The sequence below is a fragment of the Zootoca vivipara genome, chromosome 17 (assembly GCF_963506605.1).
Source record: "Zootoca vivipara chromosome 17, rZooViv1.1, whole genome shotgun sequence".
NCBI classification, from domain to species: domain Eukaryota; kingdom Metazoa; phylum Chordata; class Lepidosauria; order Squamata; family Lacertidae; genus Zootoca; species Zootoca vivipara.
Window position 1 is genome coordinate 29,374,927 of NC_083292.1, and position 9,340 is coordinate 29,384,266.

Genomic DNA, 9,340 nt, shown 5'->3' on the forward strand with positions numbered 1-9,340 from the left:
ACAATGTGAGAACCAAAACAGAGCCAACCGTTTGAATCACACACCTTCCCGAATTGTCTGATGCAATTCTTCCTGTAAAAGGAAGTAGAACAGGTTTTGAAAAGCAAAGAGCTTATCTCTCACCTCTTATCAGCACCCGGGGGCAATGTTGCCAAATCCTGGAAGACCTTCAGCGTCTGTCATTTGGATTGCTGATACTCCAGGGTTTGGCAAATTGCCCTTCTTGAAAAGATCTCTCATAAACTAAAAGTACCTCAAGGGTACAAATGACAATATTTGATGGTTATATGGCCTGATTTTTTTTGATTTTTTTTTCTTTTCTTTTTTGTGCCTGATTTGATTTCTAATACAAATATTGGCACACGGTCTGGGCAAACGTCCAGCTCATCTAAGACTCTACAGAACCTTTATTCTCAATAAGGATGGAACTCGCAGGTAGAGAATGCTTTTCTTTTTACACATCTTTTTTATTACGGTAGCTGTAAAGCGAATCTTTGTATGAGTTAACATATTATTATCCCTCTGTGCCGTGTCTTTGTACTTTTCTCCTACTAGGCTGTGACGCTTCACGGTTGACAGTTTTAATTCTTTGTTTACTTTTTGCACTTAAAGAAAAACAAAACAAATTTAAAAAGGAAACGGAGAGGATTGAAATTGGCAGGTCCTCCCATCCCTGCCTCTGTCTCTAAGCTTTGTGCAAGCAAATCAGGACGGATGCTGAGAAAACAGATGCAGCAGCCCAGCCCTCTCCTCAAAGTGGCTCCACATTCTCTGCTCAACCGATTTTTCAAGTTATACCATTTGATCAATTGTGCCTCATCCAAGCACTTCCAGCTTCTTCCTTTCCCTCTTACTCTCTTCATCGCTCACATCCTTCTCAGTCATGAAAGTCTGTGCCTCATGCTCAAGGCGTGGCCCCTTCCTCCCTGTGACTGCTCTCTTAATCGCCCGTGAGACTCAACACTTACTTCCCTTTTCCTTCCTCCTTTCCACAGACTTTGGTCACCGGGCAGTTCCCCTTTCCTTAGCAGCTCAGACAAACACCAGGATTTCAATAGGGACATTCTGGGCTTCCAGAATCATCTGTACACATCCCTCACACCCTCCAAGTGCCCCTATTTTCCAGGGACATCCCTGATTTACAGAAGCCGTCCCAGTTTCTGATTTGATCCCGGAATGTCCCACTTTTCCTTAGGATGTCCCTATTTTCATTGGAGAAATGTTGTGGGGCATGGAGTTATCCGACCCCCGAGCTACCTAAAGGCAATCCAGCATAAGGAAGTTTGGTGTTTTTTTTTTTAATGTATTGTTTAAAAAATGTGTAATGTGTTACAGTGGAACCTCGAAAGCCTTTCAACTAGAACGTTTCGGCTCCCGGATGATTGAAAACTGAAAGTGATTGTTCTGGTTTTTGAATGATTTCCGGAAGCCGAATGTCTGCCGCAGCTTCTGCGGCTTCCGATTGGCTGCAGAAACAGACTCCCGAAACGGATTAAATTTGAAAACCAAGGTACGACTGTGTTATGTTTCTATATATGTTGGAAGCCGCTCAGAGTGGCTGGGGCAACCCAATAAAATGTGCGAGGTATACATAGGAAAATTATCATGATGGTAGGGGACGTCCCTATTTTCATCGGAGAAATGTTGGAGGGTATGATTCCTCAGTTCAGAGATGGGGAAGCTTTTTTCCTCCTGAGGGCCAAATTCCCTTCTAGCCAACCTTCCAGGGGCCACAGGGTGGTCCAGAGGCAAAAGCGGGTAGAGCAATGGATGTGAATGTTACCTTTCTCCATTTCCCCACCCAGGCAAGAAAGAAGCATTGTTATCAGAGCTCTAGGAGGCACTCCAGCCAGGAGAAATGGAGCCTCAAAGAGGGTGCAAAGAAGGGTCGGAGGGGGGGGGGTGGCATCCAGAGAGCCCCAGGGGCCACTTATAGCAATCCGGAGGGCCACATTTGCCCCTGGGCCTGAGGTTCCCCATCCTTGCCTTGAACACTCAAAGCCTTTTGGACGCAATCCCAACTAATCCCAGCTGATCCTTTTGACAAATTAATAAATTGTAGGGATGTCACGGCAGCAGTATTCCGATATAGCAATATAGCAAGTGGCTAGATAGTGGTGTCCTCAGGGCTGATATTGACATTTTGCAATCGTCACAGCAGAGAGTTTCGCCATCTTGTTTTTAATGAGAGGGATCTGTTGACAGCCTGCGAGTTGCTGTTAAGGCACTATGTGGAGGAGGAGGAGGAGGAGGCCTAACCCATTCTCATCTGTTTTCCCAGCCAAAATGGGCCTCTCCAAAGCAAGTGCTGAGCCTCCACCTTGGAGCGAAAGGGACCACCCAGCTCAGTATTGTCTACACTGACTGGCAGCAGCAGGGTTTTCCACAAAGGCATCTTTCCCATCCCTAAGATTGAAGCTGCAGGAAACGTGTTGTGTGGTGGGCCTGCCCTTGTAGGTGATCCGGGAGTTTCAGCAGCCAAGATACTCATAGGTGCAAGTTGCTGGCCATATGTTACTCTCTTTAGGAAGAAAATAATTCAGGGCCTCCTGTCATTTTTACTCAGTGTGGCTGTTGGGGTCAGATTGATCCTCCAATGGTGGTTCCCTCGACCCACCAAGCATATAGTCTCTCTAGATAGGTAGGGAGATGGAATTGACCATTCCAGCATGAATAGTGCCAACAAAGTTTGTGGGGATATAGATGGGGGGGGCAACCACCTAAACCCTAGAAATTAATAAATGGTAGGATTTTATTTGGGATATGAAGGGAGAATACAAGCTGCAGTGGAATTCCTGGGCTAGCTTATGTCAAATGACCTGGCCAAACTAGGACCACTAAGAAACAATCCAGGGCTATAGAGATCTTTTGGCGTTACAAGAGAGCTGTCCTCCCCTGGTTTGCCATGTGTCTGTTTTCCAGGACGTGTCCTTTTTTTCCAGGGGTAAAATTTCTCTCCGGGTGGATTTTTTAAAATTTGCCAAAATGTCTCTGGCCAGGGGCGTACCCAGGATCAAAACTAGGGGGGAGACAAGCCATGGTCACCTAAAATACTGATCAACTAGCGGCTCAGTATAGTGATGCGGAACTTGGTTTTTACACCATTTCAGTGTGGTAAACAACTGATTATTCGCCATCGCCCTACCTAATTTTGTTTCATTTAATCACTTTATAACCATTTATTTATTTATTTGCTTCTGGGGGGGGCAGCTGCCCCCCGCCCTATGCTGGGTACGCCCATGTCTCTGGCTATACTTTCTGGATGAGACATAGACATAACTGATGGCTGAAGACTTGCTTTCCTCTTCTCTTCTCCTGCCCCCCTCGGCAATATATCACAGCTTCCATAGCCTACATGGAGTACTGTAGAGGTATTTAAAACGAGAGGCGTCATAGCATCCTCTTTTTTTTGCTCTTCAAAATATGGCAACCCTATCCTTCCAACCCCCCTTGCGCTGAGGTTGTGAACAGAGACTGGGGGCTTGGAAGGTTGCTAGAGCAGTGTTTCTCAACCTTTTTTGGGCAAAGGCTCACTTGTTTCATGAAAAAAATCACGAGGCACACCACCATTAGAAAATGTTAAAAAAATTAACTCTGTGCCTATATTGACTATATATAAAGTAATTCTCCCACGGCACACCAGGCAACATCTCGCGGCACACTAGTGTGCCACGGAACAGTGGTTGAGAAACACTGTGCTAGAGTAACTGGAAGTGAGGTGACAGGAAAAGAGAGGTTTTAACAGGGTGTTCTGGGTAGAAGAAGGTAGAAGAAGGACTGGGATCTATCTTGGGAAGACTGGCTGGAGGCTGGCTAGGAGAGATGCCTTGGGCTGCACTGCTGTGGGGGACAAGCCTTTCTGGAAACAACCATGCTTTAAGATCTGGACTCCCTCCAAGTCTATGCAGACTGAAGGTGCAAATAGGTGAACAAACCATATTTCTTAAAGCTACGACAGTCTCTGCCATATCTCAATTCTCCCAAGGAACACAGACCCTGAGTGAATGCCTAGAACACCATGGGCTCTTGCCACAGCTCGGCAGAGAGTGGGGTTGGCGCATGACTTTTGTAACAATACTGTACATGATGAAAGCTGGAAAGCAATCCTGTTGCAATTCAAGGATGACAGTATAAACAAAGAATATGATTTCAGCTGAGTGGCACGTCAAAGTGCCTGTTCCCAGTCAGCAATGAACAGAGAGAGAAGCTCAGACTCCTCCTTTTATTCACTTTCGGACCCCAAAGCCATCATTCATGCAACATGTGGGGAACCTTTATGGCTCCAGGGGCCGGGTCTATATCAGGACCCACCCCGTGGGACAACTTTGATAAATGGGCAGGCGCTTGTCAATCGCACGGCATTATTATGGCATCACAGGTTGATAGGTGGGTTGTCATGCCCATGTCAAAATCCATGGGCTCCCCAAATGTGGGGAGTGCACGGGGTGATGCCAGCCCTATGCTTTTCCTTTCTGTCGCCAAAGCCAAAGGTGGGAAGGGGAGGATGATGCTCATCTCACCTCTCCCCCACTGCCTGCTCTCTGTGGTGTTTAAAGAGAAAGGGGGCAACTTCATCAAAGAGCACTTTTGCAAAGGGCTTCAAAACGGCCTCTGCATTCCCATTTGAGGCTCTGGGGGCTCAGACAGGAGCATGGGGGCTGTCTTAAAGCCCTTTGCAAAAGTGATATTTGAAGCAGCCCAGAACTTCTTTAAGTGAGCTGCCCACAACCTTACCCCCTTAAAGGAGACATGTAGAGCTGCTTCCGAGAGTGCTTTTGCAAAGGGCTTTAACCCCCACTCAGCAGCCGAAGAGTGGGGATTACACCCTGCTGCCTTGGCTGCACAATCGTGTACCCTGCTGGGAAGAGGGCAAGCAGCCAATGCAGGGTTAAACCCTGCCATGCCAGCCATCGACTGACATCACCGATGATGTCAGCTGATGGGTGGGTGGGCTTGGCCCGTGGGCTAGAAGTTCCCCACCCCTGTTAATGCCAAGCATTCTGTTATCACGAAAGCACCACCACACACCAGATCCCTTGTCTTGTCACAACCTGACCCCTCTCATGTACACCCATCTGGTTTCGGTGTATCTCCTGAGATTTAAGAGTTGCCGAGCTCCCCCCAAACAAAGGGTTGCATACAGGGTTAGTCCTTCTCAAAGTAGACATGGCTGATGTGGATTCAGTGATTTCAAAGTGTCTACTCTGTGTAGAACTTAGTTGGATACCACTCTTGACGCTTCAAAACATTCACCTGATGTCTTAACTAGAAGCCACAAGCTTTCTGCACATCTTCTTCTTCCTCTCTGTCTAGCTACTCCCAGCTCTTTTGATAGAAAAATATGTCTGGCCCTCTGTGGCATCCTGCTGATTTTGGTAACTTATAATAGTAGTCCTTTGGGCAAGCTTTAAAGAGATTCCCATGCAGCAGAGTGATTGATACCTGTGCCAGGTGAGTCCATATGAATCACTTCCACTTGTGCTTGGATCACATTCCAACGGCTGTAGCCAACTACATTCTACTTAGAGTAAACCCAATGAAAGTAATGAACCTGTTTATTTCAATGGGTCTACTCTGAGAAGGACTATGCAACCTAAAGGCAACAAATTTCCCCACTATTTTTCAACAATTTTGGGTTCTTCCGGGGAAAAAAAAAGGCTCAACAACCTTCAGGGTGTCCTGGTTTTTACTTTTTGAAATATGACAACCCTACTTCCAGGCATCTATATAAACTACGGTTTTCATAGAATCATAGGGCTAGAAGGGACATCAAAGGTCATCTAGTCCAACCCCCTGCAATGCAGGAATCACAGCCATCCAAGCTCCGTTGAGAGACTTCCAACGAAGGAGAGTCCACCACCTTCTCAGGTAGTCCATTCCACAGCTGAACACCTCTTACCATCAGAAAACTCCTCCTACTTTTTAGTCAGAATCACCTTTCATGTACAGTAATGTGAATCCATTGGTTCAAAGGCATATAACCTAGCTGCTCCCACCACAACCTGTGGCAGTGAGTTCCATACATTAACTGTGCATCATATGAAGCCCTCTCTCTTTTCTATCCTGAACTGACTGTCCATCCATTCTAGCAGGGCATATTACTAAACAGGGGGAAGCATTTCTCTCTATCCAGTTTTTCTACCCCACGCATTAATCATGTGTGTAAACTTCAATGGGTCTAGCACCGGATACAACAACAAAGTTCAGGTGCTAATTCACAAAACTTGGGATCAGGGGACTTTACAGGTTGCCTAATTCCATACCATCCAGATCGTCTGATGTTGCTTCCTCCATCCCCTGAGATCTGGCAGGCCCAGCCTGTGGAACTCCATGCTATCAGAACCCGACAGCCACTGTGTCTGGTTTCTTTCAGACATATTCTTCAGGCAGTCTTTTGGCATACGAATTTCACCCTCTCCACCCACTGCTGCCAAGCACTGGCAAAAGAGGCAGCACTGTAAACAATACAGTGGTACCTCAGGTTGCAAACACCTCCGGTTACAAACACTTTGGGTTACAGACTCCGCTAACCCGGAAGTAGTACCTGGGGCAGCTGCGGAGCTTCATGCTCCGCCACCGGGGGCGGAGAGCAGGCACGCTGCCCCCAGGGACGTGGCACGCGTTCTGGGGGCGGGGCGGAGCGTGCGTTTTGGGGGCGGGGTGTGCTGCGTGCAGGGGCAGGGCACGTGTCTTGGGGAGGGGCACGCCATGCGCAGGGGCGGGGTGTGCATTTTGGGGCGGGGCGCGTCACGCACAGGGGCGGGGCGTGCGTTTGGGGGGCAGGGCAGGCAGCCGCGATGGCACCCCTTGGATCGTGCCGCTTGGGGCGGCCCGCCCCGACCGCCCCTATCTTCCTACACCCTTGACCTCGGGTTAAGAACTTTACCTCAGGATGAGAACAGAAATTGTGTGGCGGTGCAGCAGCAGTGGGAGGCCCCCACTAGCTAAGGTTACCAGACGTTGCCGTTTTCCAGGGACAGTTCCCCGGATTTACACATCAGTCTCCATACAAAATCCATTGAAGTTTAAAAGTGTTCCCAGATTCATTGAAAAAAATCTGGTAACCTTAAAGGTAAAGGGATCCCTGACCATTAGGTCCAGTCGCGAATAACTCTGAGGTTGCGGCGCTCATCTCGCTTTACTGGCTGAGGGAGCCGGCGTACAACTTCCAGGTCATGTGGCCAGCATGACTAAGCCACTTCTGGCGAACCAGAGCAGCGCACGGAAACGGCGTTTACCTTACCTATTTATCTACTTGCACTTTGATGTGCTTTCGAACTGCTAGGTGGGCAGGAGCTGGGACCGAGCAACGGGAGCTCACCCCGTCACAGTGATTCGAACCGACGACCTTCTGATCTGCAAGCCCTAGGCTCTGTGGTTTAGACCACAGCGCCACCCGCGTTCCTGGTAATCTTACCATTAGCTAAAGTGGTACTTCAGGTTAAGAATGGACCTCCGGAACGAATTAAGTTCGTAACCAGAGGTACCACTGTACAGTGACCCCGGGACAAGTGGGAGGGCTCCCCCAGTGTTAGCACATAGCTCAGTGGTAGAGCATCTGCCTTGCACAAAAGTCCCAGGTTCAACCCCCTGTGGCCTCTCCAGGTAGGGCTGGAAATGTCAAATGTCCCCTACCTGAAACCCTCACAAGTAGCTGCCAGTCAGTGTAAACAATACTGAGCTAGATGGACCAATTGTCTGATTCTGTATAAGGCAACTCCCTGCACTGTTTTCCACTGACAAGGGAGAGGACAATTCAGGTGCCTGATATTTCCCCTTACCTCAAGCTCATGGCCTCTGTGGCTGCTTTTCATTTTTTCGTATGTGGGGTGGGGGGGTGGGGAGAACCGGAGAAGCCTTGGGAGACATCAGCAGCATAATATCTGGTTTGGCTTTTGGGTTCACCAGCGAGTTCGTGGCTGAGCTGGAATGTTAAGTGGGGACTTCCTGGTTTGTAGCCAAGGCTTTTCGGCACTAGCCGACATCATCATTATTGTCTAATTATTATTTATTGTGTTTCTGATCCGCCCTTCACTAAAAGGGCTCAGGGCATGTTACCACATATAAAAACAATTAAAGCAACAAGGAGGAGGAGGAGGAGGAACAAGTCAGTAGCAACACAACCCCATCTATCATCTCAAGTTCTTAAATCCAGCTGCCTTATTTGTCAAATATTTGCAAATATTTTTCCTGGATAGTAAAATACCCATTGTTATGACGGCCGTGAGAAGTAGTTTAAAGGTTATAAAAGCTGCCTTTTGCTCTCCCTCTCAACTGGGATAGAGAGATGCATTACAGGTGACTCCTTATTTACTGTATGCTGGGGTTACGATCCGGAGAAGCACCCTCTAAATGCCCTCTCTGCCACTCTCTCTTTGATCCATACCAAAAATACTGAATCCAAAAATATCCACAACTAGAATTGATGCTGTGGGGCTGGCAGGAGGCTGGAGGATGCACTACCCCGCAAATCAGCTGTTAGACGGGGAGGCAGAGCAGCTTAAACAAAGCCCTCTGGTCTCTTCGGGGCTTCCTCTGACCTGACGTCATTTTTGGGCTCAGGAGAGGGTCTCCTCGTGAGCCATAAGAACTCTCAAGCTCTCTCCTGCCATTTCTGGGTATGAATTGAATTAATTACCCTGTGGGTTAAACCACTGAGCCTAGGGCTTGCTGATCAGAAGGTTGGCGGTTCAAATCCCTGTGACGGGGTGAGCTCCCGTTGCTTGGTCCCAGCTCCTGCCAACCTAGCAGTTCGAAAGCACGTCAAAATGCAAGTAGATAAATAGGAACCGCTACAGCGGGAAGGTAAACAGCGTTTCCATGTGCTGCTCTGGTTTGCCAGAAGCGGCTTTGTCATGCTGGCCACATGACCTGGAAGCTGTACGCCAGCTCCCTCGGCCAATAATGCGAGATGAGCGCGCAACCCCAGAGTCGGTCACGACTGGACCTAATGGTCAGGGGTCCCTTTACCTTTTACTTTTTACCCAACACAACACATATACAGAGCCACATGCGAGCAGAACACTTGTAAGTGGGGGTGTGTGTGTGCCTGTAGGTTTACTTTTGTGTAAAAATGCAACTGTCTGCTAGGCACAGATGGTGCTCTGCCCATTTTTTCTTCCGGCCCCACCCACCAGAGATGTGGCCTCTAGAAAGTTCCCTAAGAGAGAATGTGGTTCTCAGGTTAGAAAATTCCCCTCCCATCCCCGATTCCAATGGTTGCCTGGAAGCACACAGGTGAGTGAGGAGGGTGGATCTCTCCATCCATTCTCTGCTTCAGCCAATGCACTTGGCTTCTGTGCCTGGCACAGAGGAAGGGAATTCATTCCACAAAGGCTTC